Raw genomic sequence first — 16,119 nt, 5'->3', positions numbered from 1 at the left:
ATGAAACAGGATAGAGAGAAAAATGGAGATTTGATTTTTGACATTGGTTTAGTGGAGGAAGGATAATATTTCCAATAAATGATACTGGAATAATTCTATATCCATAAGCAAAAAAAATGAACTTCATGCCTTATATTTTAAAGTTAAGTCAAATGGATTACAGAGACAACATTAAAAGCTTTTATACATCAAAGGACACTATCAAGAGGATGAAAAGACAACTCAGAGAATGAGAGAAAATATTTCATATAAATCATATGCCAAGTTTAAAAATGGGCAAAGGGCTTAACTTGACATCTCTCCAATAAGATATAGTTAGCCAGTAAGCACACGAAAAGATGCTCAGTATTACTAGTCATAAGGAAAATGTAAACCAAACCCAGTATGAGATACCACTTCACATTAATTAGAATGGATATATTCTTTTTAATGGAAAATAACAAGTGTCAGTGAGAATGTGGAGAAATTAGAACACTGTGCATTGTTGCTGCAATTCTAAAATGGTGCATCTGCTGTGGAAAATAATGGAAATGATTAATTTTATGTTATGTGAATTTAAAATTAATAAAAATGGAATGTCATCAAAATAAAAACCTTCACTCTGTGAAAGAAACTATTAAGAGAATGAACAGATAAACCACAGACTGGGAGAAATTATTTACACAAATTATATGTGGTAAGGGCTTGTTTCCAGAGTATATTGGAAAGCGAACCCAGTAAGAAGACAAACAAACCAGTCAAGATATGGATGGGCAAAATAAACATTTCACCAGAGAAGATATATGAGTGTCTAATAAGCATGTGAAAGATGTTGAATGTCATCAGTCAATTTGGAAAAGTAAATTAAAACCACATTGAGAGGCCATTATATCCCCATTCAAATCACTATAATTAAAAGAACTCTTGGGATTAAGTCTACTACCAACTGTATTTCCAACACACAGCAGGGACAAGGGAAATGCCCGTGGGGTTCTACCAGCCTCAGTGGACCTGCTCCAAAGTGGACATTGGCTAGAGCTCCATTGACCCCCATTTATTCCGTTGCCCTACAGGCAGGCTCCTGTCCTTTAGGGGCCATGGATCTCAGGTTATCAAAGTCAACTGGGAATCTGTGGGCAAATTTTCTCCAAATTTTAGGTATTTCCCAATGCTTAATTACAGGTTAATAGCCATAGGTCCCATTTGGGAGAAGGCCAAAAGGACTCATTACCATATTCAATTGCCATTCATCACCAGGGCCATCTGCCTGGAGTTCCAGTTTCTTCTTTCATATTTTAATTTTTATTTCTTGGCCAGGCTGCAGTGCTTGATCTTAGTTCCCTTAGTTCCGTGACTGGGGATTGAATCCAGGCCACGGCAATGAAAATGCCAAGTTCTAACCGCTGGACCGCCAGGGTTCCCTCCAGCCTCTTCTTTAGTCAGTGGATTCTGGGTTCAAAAACTGCCTCTGTGTAGAAATAGGCAAAGGGGTGTGCCTTTATCAGGGATTCTCTGGTGGCTCAGCGGTAAAGAATCCAACGGCAGTGTAGGAGACGCAGGAGAAGAAGGTTTGATTCTTGGGTCAGGAACATCCCCTGGAGGAGGAAATGGCAACCCACTCCAGTATTCTTGCCTGGGAAATCCCATGGACAGAGGAGCCTGGTGGGCTACAGTCCATGGGGTCACAAAGATGTGCACACGACTGAGCACACATGTGACTTCATCATCGTCATCCTGGATCTTTCAGTTTGAGTACTGCTCTTGCTGGCTAACCAACCGTTTTGTCTGTGGCTATGCCAGAATGTTTCTATCACCATCTCCATAGCTCCCTTCTGCTCTGATTCATTGCTGGCTGCCACATCAGCCTTGGTGCTTGCGGGGTATTGCACCCTCTGGGGTTCAGGTGGTAAGTGCTGCCACTTATTCTCTATTGCTTTGTAGTCCTTCCTGGCCCATTGTTGAGAGAACCCTTGCATAGGAGGAAAGATTCCACTACTGCTCCGGAAATTTGTAAAATAAGTGTACAAAGGGACCCCTTGGAGGCCTCCAAGAGGGTTGGGCAGTGGGTGGCTTTTCCATTTGGTGTTTATGCACTGCCCCCAGGTGGCCACATCCTGAACTTCATCCTTATTTCTTGAATGCAGGTTGGCTCTCCAGATTCTGTCTCTGCCTGAAGAACCTCCCTCCAACCTCACGCTGCTGGAACATACCTCACCCCACTGGCCAGTGTGACCTGGGGCAGGTTATGTATCCCTTCTGGGTCTCAGGGTTAGGTTCTTTGTAAAATGGGGTAATGACAGTGAATTAAATGAGATGATGAAATTATACATCTAAATTCCTAGTTTAAAGGAGAAGGAAATGGCAACCCACTCCAGCACTCTTGCCTGGAAAATCCCATGGACGGAGGAGCCTGGTAGGCTGCAGTCCATGAGGTTGCTAATTGTCAGACATGACTGAGCGACTTCACTTTCACTTTTCACTTTCATGCATTGGAAACGGAAATGGCAACCCACTCTGGTGTTCTTGCCTGGAGAATCCCAGGGACAGGGGAGCCTGGTGGGCTGCTGTCTATGGGGCCACACAGAGTTGGACACGACTGAAGTGACTTAGCAGCAGCAGCAGGAGCAGTGGTAAAGAATCTACCTACCAGTGCAGGAGGTGTAAGAAACACAGGTTTGATCTTCCCTGGGTGGGGAAGATCTCCTGAAAGAGGGCAGGGCAACTCATGCCGGTATTCTTACCTGGAGATTCCCACGGATGGAGGAGCCTGGCGGGCTACAGTTCATAGGGCTGCAAAAAGTCAGACACGACTGAAGCAACTTAGCAGGCATGCATGGTGCTGGCAAGCTTAGTTCTTTTCTCTCTAAATAGGGAGACACCTCTGCAGAATCCATATTCAATATGAGGTCACCCCCTTTTCAAGGCTCCTTGAAAAATGTTCTGCTTGGTTCTTTTTAAAATTTATTTATTTATTTATACTTATTTTTGGCTGTGCCGGGTCTTTGCTGTGATGTGCAGGCATTCTCTAGTTGTGGCGAGTGGAGTGGGGAATACTGTGTTGTGATGCACAGGCTTCTCATTGCGGTGGCTTCTCTTGTTGTGGAGCATGGGGCTCTAGGAGTGTGACTTCAGTAGTTGTGGCTCAGGGGCTTAGTTGCATCTTGGCATGTAGGATCTTCCTGGAGCAGGGATCAAACCCGTTCCCTATATTGGCAGACAGATTCTTTACCACTGGACCATCAGGGAAGTCACTCTGCTTGGTTCTTGCTGGCTTGACTGGACCACAGAGTTGAGTAAAAGGATAAAAGTTGCTCAAATGATGCAAAACTTGGCTCAGAGCTGATTTTGAGACTGTTTAGAAATCTCTCACCAGGGCTTCCCTTGTGGTCCAGTGGTTAAGAATCTGTCTGCCAGTGCAGGGGACACGGGTTCGATCCCTGGCCAGAGAAGATCCCACATGTAATGGGCAACTAAGCCCATGCGCCACAACTGCTGAGCCCTAGGGACCGTGATCTGAAATAAGAGAAATCACTGCGATGAGAAGCCTGTGCACCACAGCTAGGGAGTAGTCCCTGCTCGCCAGAACTAGAGAAAACCCACACAAGCAACAAAGATCTAGTGCAGCCAAATATATATATATATATATATATATATATATATATATATATATATATCACCAGACAGTGCCTGCCTGCTTTTAGAGCCAGAAGGACAGACTTCTCCATGGGTGGGGTCATGGAAGCATGCATTTGCCCCAGACCTCTCCTCACGGGACCCATTGTTGGGGCTTCTTGCTGTGAAACTGCCAGGTGATGCCACAGACTTAACGCCTGCTCATTGACACAGCTGGTCTCTGTGAGGAAGCTATTTGTCCTTGGATCTCACAGAGCAGGAGAGTCAGGCTCAGAGGAAAGATGTTGTGAAATCCCAGCCTCACCCAGCACTGGAATTCATTCCCCGACAGGGCACTTCCCAGCCCTCCTTGCCTCTTCGTCAGCATGGAGTCCATTCACAATGGCCCTGCAGCCCTGCCACCACCTCCATCCCTCCCATGGCTGCGGAACCGATCCCTTCCGCCACGGACAAGCAGAAATTTTGCAAGATCTGCTGCCTCAACTTCACCAGAATGAGGCAAGCTTGTCCATCTCAAGGACGGAAGAGGCAGCTGAAAGGTCAGGCTGGCAAATGAAGAAGGCCTAGGTGATGTGTCATGACCTTAGTGTTCCTCATGGTGCTGACCTCCAGCCCCTGGAAACATCAGGGGCAATTTGAGAGGCAATAGCCTGGGTGCCTCAGACAGTAAAGAATCTGCCTGCAATGCGGGAGACCCAGGTTCCATCCCTGGGTCAGGAAGATCCCCTGGAGGAGGGCATGGCAACCCACTCTAGTACTCTTGCCTGGGGAATCCCATGGATAGAGGAGCCTGGCGGGCTACAGTCCATAGGGTCTCAAAGAGTTGGATACGACTTGAGTGACTTAGCACGTATGCATGTCTCATTAGCTATCATGCCAGATGAATTTTCCTTTGTCTAATTCGAGTCAGACCACCTGGTCAGTTTCTCAGCTCCAGCAGTGGTGGAGCCTGGGGAAATTTGTTTCATCTCTGCTTTTCAGTGTCAAGCATTCCCCAGGCAGCAGTATGGTAGCTGACAGGGCAATGAGGATCACCGCTTCAGCTGCCAGGCTGGCCGGCCACACTTCCACAGGTTGGGCTGCAAGTAAGTACTGAGCCCATGTGGATTTAGATCAAACATTACACACATAGAGAGCAAAATCAAAATCAGCGTGGTGTCAGCAACTGGTGTCACTACAGGACAACCCTGAGCTGGTGGTTTGAGTGACAGATGGCAGGGGTAGTGGGCTGCTCTGCTGTGCAGAAGCCCAGTCTCAACTTGAGCCAAGCAGTTTTATGGACTGACTCAAGGGCTGCCAACGCATCCTTCTGAAAGCCAAGGAGACAGGTGGGAACCAGGGTGTGGATGAGAAATGGCCTCACAGCAGGCTCCTGAATGGTAGGGAGGCCCAGGTAGCTCAGTGGTAGAGAACTGGCCTGCCAGGAGTAGATGCAGGGTTTGAGGGTCAGGAAGATCCCCTGGAGAAGGAAATAGTAACCCACTCCAGTACTCTGCCTGGAAGATCCCATGCACAGAGAAGCCTGGTGGGCCACAGTCCATGGGGTCGCAAAGAGTTGGACACGACTTAGGGACTAAATAACAATAACAGGTTAGAAAGGGCCTTAGGGCAGCAACTTTCTAGGCAACTCACCTGCTGTTGACCTAAGTTACTGCAGGATGGTCCTGAAAGACGCAGGTTGGAGTATAGTTGAGGGGCACCAGGGCAGAGCTTCTGCTGGGCACTTAGTTTCATCATCTGTAAGATAGGGATGAAAGAATATCTAACACAGGTATGTACATATATATATTTAGAGAAAGTTCACATACAATTTACCATCTTAAAGTATACAATTAAAAAAAAAAGTATACAATTAAGTGTTTTAGTATATTCACAGAATTGTGCAACTGTCTCCACTACCTAATTCTGAACATTCTCTTTACTTCAAAAACTCTGACGACTTCCCTGGTGATCCAGTGGCTAAGACTCTGTGCTCCCAATGTAGAGGGCCCAGGTTTGATCCCTGGTCAGGAAACTAGAGCCCACATGCTACAACTAAGCCTTCGCATGTCTCCACAAAGATCAAACAGCCCACATGCCACAACTAAGACCCAATGCAGCCAAATAAACAAACATTAATAACAAAACAAAACAAAAAGAAACTCTGCACTCATTAGCTGTCACTCTCCATTCTCCTGTATCCCTGGCCCCTGGTGACCACTAATCCACTTTCTGTCTCTGTGGGTTTGTCTTTTCTGGTCATTTCATTTAAATGGACTTATACAACATATGGCCTTTTGTGTCTAGCTTCTTTCATTTACCTTAAAGTTTTCAAGGGCCATCCAAGTTGTAGCATGTCAGAAGGTCCTTCTTCTTTATGGTCAAATGATATTCTACCACACAGATATATCCTGTTTTATTTATCCATTCATCACTTAAAGGACATTTGGGTTGTTTCTACTTTATTGTTATTATGAGTAGTGCTGCTCTGAACACTCACATATACATTTTTGTGTGAACAAATGTTTTTAATTTTCTTGAGTATATACCTAGGAGTGGAATTGATGGTTCATATGGAGAAGGAAATGACAGCCCACTCCAGTATTCTTGCCTGGGAAATCCACGGACAGAATAGCTTGGTGGGCTACAGTCCATGGGGTTGCAAAAGAATCAGACACGACTGAGTGACTAAACAACAACAATGGTAACTATGGTTAACCTTTTGAGAAACTACCAAACTCTTATCCACAAACTGAGTATTTTATATTGGTGTGAACCTTTAAAATAATAAAAATCACTCTTACTAGCATGTGGCCCTCAATAGTCATCCTTTCATCCCATAAATACTTATGGGGCAACTACTATGTGCCAAACATCATTGTACATGTAGGGATTTAGTGACAAATAATATTGACAGAAAGCTGGGATTCGTCTGTGCATGTATATATGTTTATGTATGTGCATAGGGGTATGTGTTGATGCGTATATATGTGTATATACACATGTATGTACATGGTTATATGTTTATGTATGTGTGTATGTCTGTATATGTGTGTATGTGTGTATAAATGTATCTTTTTTTTCCCATTTATTTTTATTAGTTGGAGGCTAATTACTTTACAATATTGTAGTGGTTTTTGCCATACATTGACATGAATCAGCCATGGATTTACATGTGTTCCCCATCCCGATCCCCCCTCCCACCTCCCTCCCCATCCCATCCCTCTGGGTCATCCCAGTGCACCAGCCCCGAGCACTTGTCTCATGCATCCAACCTGGGCTGGTGATCTGTTTCACCCTTGATAGTATACTAGTTTCAATGCTGTTCTCTCTAGACATCCCACCCTCGCCTTCTCCCACAGAGTCTAAAAGTCTGTTCTGTACATCTGTGTCTCTTTTTCTGTTTTGCATATAGGGTTATCGTTACCATCTTTTTAAATTCCATATATATGTGTTAGTATACTGTATTGGTCTTTATCTTTCTGGCTTACTTCACTCTGTATAATGGGCTCCAGTTTCATCCATCTCATTAGAACTGATTCAAATGAATTCTTTTTAATGGCTGAGTAATATTCCATAGTGTATATGTACCATAGCTTCCTTATCCATTCGTCTGCTGATGGGCATCTAGTTTGCTTCCATGTCCTGGCTGTTATAAACAGTGCTGTGATGAACATTGGGGTACACGTGTCTCTTTCAGATCTGGTTTCCTCGGTGTGTATGCCCAGGAGTGGGATTGCTGGGTCATATGGCAGTTCTGTTTTCAGTTTTTTAAGGAATCTCCACACTGTTCTCCATAGTGGCTGTACTAGTTTGCATTCCCACCAATAGTGTAAGAGGGTTCCCTTTTCTCCACACCCTCTCCAGCGTTTATTGCTTATAGACTTTTGGATAGCAGCCATTCTGACTGGCATGTAATGGTACCTCATTGAGGTTTTGATTTGCATTTCTCTGATAATGAGTGATGTTGAGCATCTTTTCATGTGTTTGTTAGCCATCTGTATGTCTTCTTTGGAGAAATGTTTATTTAGATCTTTGGCCCATTTTTTGATTGGGTCATTTATTTTTCTGGAATTGAGCTGCAGGAGTTGCTTGTATATTTTTGAGATTAATCCTTTGTCTGTTGCGTCATTTGCTATTATTTTCTCCCATTCTGAAGGCTGTCTTTTCACCTTGCTTATAGTTTCCTTTGTTGTGCAAAAGCTTTTAAGTTTCATTAGGTCCCATTTGTTTAGTTTTGCTTTTATTTCCAATATTCTGGGAGGTATGTCATAGAGGATCCTGCTGTGATTTATGTCAGAGAGTGTTTGCCTATGTTCTCCTCTAGGAGTTTCATAGTTTCTGGTCTTACATTTAGATCTTTAATCCATTTTGAGTTTATTTTTGTGTATGGTGTTAGAAAGTGTTCTAGTTTCATTCTTTTACAAGTGGTTGACCAGTTTTCCCAGCACCACTTGTTAAAGAGGTTGTCTTTTCTCCATTGTATATTCTTGCCTCCTTTGTCAAATATAGGGTGTCCGTAGGTTCGTGGATTTATCTCTGGGCTTTCTATTTTGTTCCTTTGATCTATATTTCTGTCTTTGTGCCAGTACCATACTGCCTTGATGACTGTGGCTTTGTAGTAGAGCCTGAAGTCAGGCAGGTTGATTCCTCCAGTTCCATTCTTCTTTCTCAAGATTGCTTTGGCTATTCGAGGTTTTTTGTATTTCCATACAAATTGTGAAATTATTTGTTCTAGTTCTGTGAAGAATACCATTGGTAGCTTGATAGGGATTGCATTGAATCTATAGATTACTTTGGGTAGTATACTCATTTTCACAACATTGATTCTTCCAATCCACGAACACAGTATATTTCTCCATCTGTTTGTGTCCTCTTTGATTTCTTTCATCAGTGTTTTATGGTTTTCTATGTATAGGTCTTTCGTTTCTTTAGGTAGATATACTCCTAAGTATTTTATTCTTTTTGTTGCAATGGTGAATGATATTGTTTCCTTAATTTCTCTTTCTGTTTTCTCATTGTTAGTGTATAGGAATGCAAGGGATTTCTGTGTGTTAATTTTATATCCTGCAACTTTACTATATTCATTGATTCGCTCTAATAATTTTCTGGTAGAGTCTTTAGGGTTTTCTGTGTAGAGGATCATGTCATCTACAAACAGTGAGAGTTTCACTTCTTCTTTTCCTATCTGGATTCCTTTTATTTTTTTTTCTGCTCTGATTGCTATGGCCAAAACTTCCAAAACTATGTTGAATAGTAGTGGTGAGAGTGGACACCCTTGTCTTGTTACTGATTTTAGGGGAAATGCTTTCAATTTTTCACTATTGAGGATAATGTTTGGTGTGGGTTTGTCATGTATAGCTTTTATTATGTTGAGGTATGTTCCTTCTATTCCTGCTTTCTGGAGAGTTTTTATCATAAATGGATGTTGAATTTTGTCAAAGGCTTTTTCTGCATCTATTGAGATAATCATATGTTTTTTATCTTTCAATTTGTTAATGTGGTGTATTACATTGATAGATTTGCAGATATTAAAGAATCTTGCATTCCTGGGATAAAGCCCACTTGGTCATGATGTATGATCTTTTTAATGTGTTGTTGGATTCTGTTTGCTAGAATTTTGTTAAGGATTTTTGCATCTATGTTCATCAGTGATATTGGCCTGTAGTTTTCTTTTTTTGTGGCATCTTTGTCTGGTTTTGGAATTAGGGTGATGGTGGCCTCATAGAATGAGTTTGGAAGTTTACCTTCTTCTGCAATTTTCTGGAAGAGTTTGAGTAAGATAGGTATTAGCTCTTCTCTAAATTTTTGGTAGAATTCAGCTGTGAAGCCATCTGGTCCTGGGCTTTTGTTTATGTATATGTGTGTATGAATGTATCTGTGTGTATACGTATGTATATACACATGTGTATGTATATATTAGGTTGGAGCAAAAGTAATTGTGGCCTTGCATTGTTGAATTTTTCTGTTTGATATTGGAATATATTCTTAAATAAATGTGGTTATGTTATACATCATTTTAATGTGCATTTCTTGCTTTATGTTTTTTTTTTTTTTTGCTAATAACTTATTACTTGCTGTTTTTTATATTTATTTTAGACTAGGGAAATGATGTTAGACAAAAATCTAATTCAAACGATTTTATTATTTGAGTTCAAAATGAGTCATAAAGCAGTGGAAACAACTCACAACATCAACAATGCATTTGGCCCAGGAACTGCTAACAAACGTACAGTGCAGTGGTGGTTCAAGAAGTTTTGCAAAGGAGATGAGAGCCATGAAGATGAGGAGTGCAGTGGTCGCCCATCGGAAGTTGACAATGACCAATTGAGAGCTATCATTGAAGCTGATCCTCCTACAACTATAGGAGAAGTTGCCAAAGAACTCAGTGTTGACCATTCTGTGGTTGTTTGGCATTTGAAGCAAATTGGAAAGGTAAAAAAGCTTGATAAGTGGTGCCTCCTGAGCTGACAGCAAATTTAAAAAATTGTTGTTTTGAAGTGTTGTCTTCTCTTATTCTACCCAACAACAATGTATCATTTCTTGATTTGATTGTGATGTGTGATGAAAAGTGGATTTTCACAACAGTTGGTGATGACCAGCTTAGTGGATGGAGCAAGAAGCTTCAAAGCACTTCCCAAAGCCAAACTTTCACCAAAAAAATGTCACGGTCACTGTTTGGTGGTCTGCTGCCTGTCTGATCCACGACAGATTTCTGAATCCCAGAGAAACCATTACATCTGAGAAGTAGGCTCAGCAAATCAATGAGTGCACCAAAACCTGCAACACCTGCAGTCAGTATTGGCCAATAGACTGGGCTCAATTCTTCTCTATGACAATGCCTGACTGCATGTGACAAAACCAAGGCTTCAAAAGATGAATGAATTGGGCTATAAAGTTTTGCCTCGTCTGCCGTATTTACCTGACCTCTCGCCAACTGACTACCACTTCTTCAAGCATCTGGAAAACTTTTTGCAGGGAAAACGCTTCCATAACTAGTAGGAGGCAGAAAATTCTTTCCAAGAGTTTGTTGAATCCGGAAGCATAAATTTTTACACTATAGGAATAAGCAAACTTATTTCTCATTGGCAAAAATGTGTTGATTTTAATGGTTCCTATTTTGATCAATAAAGATGTATTTGAGCCTAGTTATAATGATTTTAAAACTCATGGTCTAAAACTGTGATCACTTTTGTACTAACCTAATAAATGTGTGTTTAGGTATGTGCATGTGTGCATATGTGTATGTGTATATGTGTGTGTATGAGGCGGAGTCAGATGGTGACAGGAATGTTGGGGAAACAGTGAAGCAGGGCGGGGAGTGGGGGAGTCTGGGGTGCGGGAATCACTGTTTTTAACTGAAGGATCAGGAAGGGTCTCACAGACAAAGAGGAGGAACTGAGGGAATGCGGATCTTCCAAGAGAAGGAAGTATGAATGCAAAGGTTCCCTGAGGACATGGAGGTGGCCAGCAAATCTGAGGCCAGGGAGTAAAGAGATCAGTAGGGGATGAGCACAGAAGAGTGATGTTAACCACATCCTGCAGGGCCCTGGGGCCACGGCAAGAACTCTGCTTTCACTCTGAGAGAGAAGGGTGCCTTGGGGGGGATTTGAGGGGCCAAGGAACCGCATCTTCCCTGGTGGCCCAGCTGCTGCATTGAGGACTGATCCTGAGGAGATGGGGATGCTGGTGGGGAGACCATGGCAATGGCCTCACGGGAGATGGTGGTGGCCTGGGCCTAATGGAGATGGTGAGGAAGGGTCAGTTCCTGGGCAAGCTGTGGAATTAGAGTCAGCAGGATTTACAGGTGAAATGGCTGTGGAGACACACAGGGTGAAGGCAATGTGAAGACAGAGGCGGAGACTGGAGCAATGCGGCCACAAGCCAAGGAATGCCCGGAGCCACTGGAAGCTGAAAGAGGCAAGGAAGGGGCTGGAGCACCTCCAGAGGGAGTGTGGTGGCTGACACTGGCTTTTGTGATCCCTGGTTCCAGGAAGAAGTGTGAGACTATACGTTTCTGTTACTTTAAGCTACTCAGTTTGTTATGGCAGCCTCATGGTAGGCACTTGAAAAAATAAATAAATGGATATGAAGTACAAGGAAACAAAGAGAAGAAAATGATTCCAGATGATTTTGCCCTAAGCAACTGAAGAGAAAGCAGACTGGGGACCTCCCTGGTGGACCAGTGGTTAAGATTCTGAGCTTCTACTGCATGGGGCACGGGTTCGATCCCTGGTCTGGGAAATAAGATCTCACATACACCGTGTGTGACCAAAAAAAAAAAAAGTAAGCAGACTGCTATTCGGTATGCTGGGGACAACTCTGCTTTGTCCTCTGTAAACTCAAGTGCCTGAACAGTGCCCAGCACTTAGGAGGGCTCAACACACTGAGTCAATGGACAGGTGGCAGGGTGCTTAGGAGGGTCTTGGTTAATCTTATTCTTTAGACCTGTGGTCACCTGACCAAGAGGGATACCTCTCTCCTCTGATTGCAAACTCTTCAGTTAAAGACTCTTGAGTTTTTGTGACTTTTACTAGGTCACTGAGCTTCAATGGAGGTGGTTGCTAGAATCTCTTACAAGCGTTAATCAATGTGCTGCCTTTGCAGAAGCTCGTGTTTTCCTTTGTCTGGGGTATGTGCCCAGGGGAATCTTCACATTGTTCTCTGTCACCTGACTGATCACCTACATTTATTGAATGATTATTTTGTGCCAGGCACTGACTGAGCATATTATTTAATATTATTAGTTTCATTTATTAGTGAGGAAACTGGCACAGTTTATTAAGGTTAATTATCTCAACCAAGATCACACAGCTAGTAACTGGTGGATCTAGAACTGAAACCCACATCTGTGCTTGTACCCACTGCACTTTATCTCCTCCCTGTCATTTTTAAGTTGTGTTTCCATGGGAACTCCTGCATTCAGAGGGCAATCGGACCTTTCCAATTCTGAACTTTAATCCCACAGGTCCATTCTCCAGGTTTAAACTTCACTTTTAACTCAACTCACTTTCAAGCCCCATCCACTGCTCTTGATTTGAAAGCATGCATCTTTTAATCCATGCGGTGAATTTCAAGTTCTAGCCTTTGATTAAGGAGCACCATCATCTCCCCACACCCTCGAGGTGAGCGACAAGTAATTATCAATGAATACTTATTAATTAACAATTCATTATTAATAATTATATTATTAATATATAAATATAATTAATTATTAATTAATAAAGGGATTATTAATTAATAAGGAATCATTAATCCAAGGAATCCCCCCAAATTTCAGACTCTTGACCAATGATTGCCCAGGACTTGTCTTCTAGTCCAGTCACCGTTTGGGTACTTTTTTCCCTTTGGCTGTACCATGCAACTTGTGTGATCTTAGTTCCCTGACCAGGGATGGAACCTGGACCCCCACAATGAAAGTGCTGTGTCCTAACCACTGGACCACCAAGGAATTCCCTGACTTGGGTAATTTTGAGGTGGGAGAGGGAAACTTCAGGTGATGAACTGAACTCGAACTTCTTCTCTTTTAAACAATTGATTTATTTTTGGCTGTGCTGGGTCTTTGTTGCTGTGTATGGGCTTTCTCTAGTTGTGGTGAGTAGAGGCTACTCTTCATTGTAATGCACAGGCTTCTCATTGCATAGCTTCTCTTGTTGAGGTGCACAGGCTTAGCATGTGGCCTTAGTAGTTGTGGCTGGTGGGCTTTGGTTGCTCCAGGGCATGTGGAATCTGCCCAGACCAGGGATCAAACCCATGTCCCCTGCATTGGCAGATGGATTCTTATGCACTGTACCACGAGAGTCCTGAACCCTAATCCCCTGAACATTCATATACATTCTTATCATTCATTGCAATCTTTTCAACATTTCTCCTTTCCACCAATCTTATACCACTCTTTTTCTTACCTATCATCTGTTATGGCAGTTAAAGAATTTATAATCATCTAAAATTTGAAAGTGAAAAGTGTCCAACTCTTTGCGACCCCATGGACTATATAGTCCATGGAATTCCCCAGGCCAGAATACCGGAGTGGGTAGCCTTTCCCTTCTCCAGCAGATCTTCCCAATGGAGGGATCAAACCCAGGTCTCCGGCATTGCAGGATTCTTTACCAACTGAGCCACAAGGGAAGCCCTCTGAAAGCTGAGCATTTTCCAAATACTTCATCGAAACCGCCCTAAATTCTAAGTGAAATGCTCTATAACAATGTCTACCTTATAACAGCATAGTAAGTTGTAAAAAGTAATCTTGATTGCAACATTTAACAAAGCTTAGCCAATCCTTGGGTGCCTGGATTGAGGCACTCAATTTTTGATTGAGGCACACATGGATTGAGTGCCCAATTAGGCACTCAAATTGCCTAATTTGAGATCAGGCAGGGTGAAAAGAATGTCTGGCACCATGGCCACTGGACAAACACCTAGAAATCTATGCAGTGGGTTATGGTTTAATCAGATGGGCCTGTTTGGTGCTCTGTAACCTGGTGTGCTGCAGTCCATGGGGTTACAAAAAGTAGGACACAACTGAGTGACTAAACAACAAACCATAGAATGGTGAGCACTTGGAAAAAACACTACAAAGAATCAAAAGACTCACTGAAATATACTGAAGGTGTTCTTAAAAGATACACTCCATCTTCCCTCCCAGAGACCCTCCTACCCCTCCCAATAGTCTCAACCCCTAGAGCCCTAGGCTAAAGTGAAAGGCTCTTGTTCAGGGAGATGCCAAAATTTTATGATTTTCACCAATCACTTTCAATTCACTTTTTTTTTTTTTTTCAATTCACTTTTATTCATTGGAGGCTGAACATCATATGGCTGTTCAAAAAGGGAAAAACCAACAGCAACCAAAAGGCCAACAGGGGACCTCCCTGTTGGTCCAGTGGTTAAGAATCCATCTGCCAACGCAGGGGACATGACTTCGACCCTTGGTCTGGGAAGACCCTAAATGCTGCAACTAAGCCTGTGTGCCATGACTACTAAGCCTGCGTGCTGCAACTACTGAAGCCCATGCGTCTAGAGTCCATGCTCTGCAACAAGAGAAGCCACTGCAATGACAAGTCTGTACACTGCAAGGAAGTGTAGCCCCCACTCGCTGCAACTAGAGAAAGCCCTTGTTCAGCAATGAAAACCCAGCACAGCCAAAAATAAATAAATAAATAAATATATATTTAAAGCCAATAGGGAGTTTGAAGGGGAAAAAAATTGCTGAGGAGCAAGCTTTGAACCTTCTCTCTGGTGGTGGGATTCGTGCTGTGCAGATAAAGCTCTGGGGTCTCCTCCCCAGTTCTGTCTCTGTTGTCTCACTTGTCCTGTGAGGCTGTGAGCCTGTAACTACTCCAAGGTCCTTGTCTGGACTGAGCAGAGGCCCCACCTTCCCCTCTCTGGCTCAGCAGTTTTCATGGTCATCCCAAGTGCCATCGGCAATGGGTCTTAGGGTAACTTGGGTGGGTCCTTGAAAATTCTGCAGGCAAATGGAGCTATAACCTCAGGGGTCACTGGCAACACTAACAAAACACACACATAGATGGAAGACAGAGGAGATAGGAGAGGAAGCAGAGAGGGCCAAGAATAAGAGATCCATTGGGGCATTTTAAACTACAAAAGTTCCCTATAGAACAGTTAAAACACTGGTATCACCATGTCTGTTGTTGAGCATTACGTGAAGATGGGAGTAACACAGTCACTGAAGCTCCACCATGAAGGAAATGAAAAGTGCTGTGTATAACACAAAGTTTGTTTATATATATGTACCACAAAATGTATTCAAATCAGAACACAGATAAGCTGGGTGACCAAGTGATGATGTTATAAAGGATAATCCATATAAGGATTCAGTGTAAATTAGTCTGGGAGCCTGTTACAGTGTAATTTACTTAAAAACTTTTAATTCAGAGTTGTCAGTGAACATGGTCGCCGACATTCATTTGGGTCCACTCAAGCTCTTTTTTTGTGAAGCAGCGAACTTTCATTAGCATGCTGTATATCCCAAAACGTTGCTTTTTATTGGTGAAACTAGTGTCCTGTTGGGGCTTTCCAGGTGGCATTAGTGGTAAAGAACTACAATCCATATGGTCACAAAAGAGTTGTGCTTGGCTAGAACAGCTTATGTGACTAGGGTGTAAAAAACCTATGAAATCAACTTGAAGAAAGCATGGCTGAGGCCTGCTTCCTAGTTGGTCTGGCACACTTGCTGATTTAGGAGTACTGCAAAATCTTACCTTAAGAATATTACTGCTTCTACCTCAAGTGTTTAAATCTCTTATCTGCAGTCAAAAGATCTAAAAGGAGGGAGCTGGGACTTCATCCAAGCTTACAGAATAGGATGTCCCAACTGTTTTTGTGCAGCTTTGGGCTTCCTTGGTGGCTCAGAAGGAAAAGTGTCTGCCTGCAATGCAGGAGACCTGGGTTCAATCCCTGGGTTGGGAAGATCCCCTGGAGAAGGGAATGACAACCCACTCCAGTATTCTTGCCTGGAGAACTCCAAGGACAGAAGAGTCTAGTGAGCTACAGTTCACAGGGTCTCTAAGA

This window comes from Cervus elaphus, chromosome 11 (genome assembly GCF_910594005.1).
Source record: "Cervus elaphus chromosome 11, mCerEla1.1, whole genome shotgun sequence".
In the NCBI taxonomy this organism is placed as follows: domain Eukaryota; kingdom Metazoa; phylum Chordata; class Mammalia; order Artiodactyla; family Cervidae; genus Cervus; species Cervus elaphus.
The sequence above is the reverse complement of the archived record's forward strand: the minus strand, read 5'-3'. Positions refer to the sequence as shown.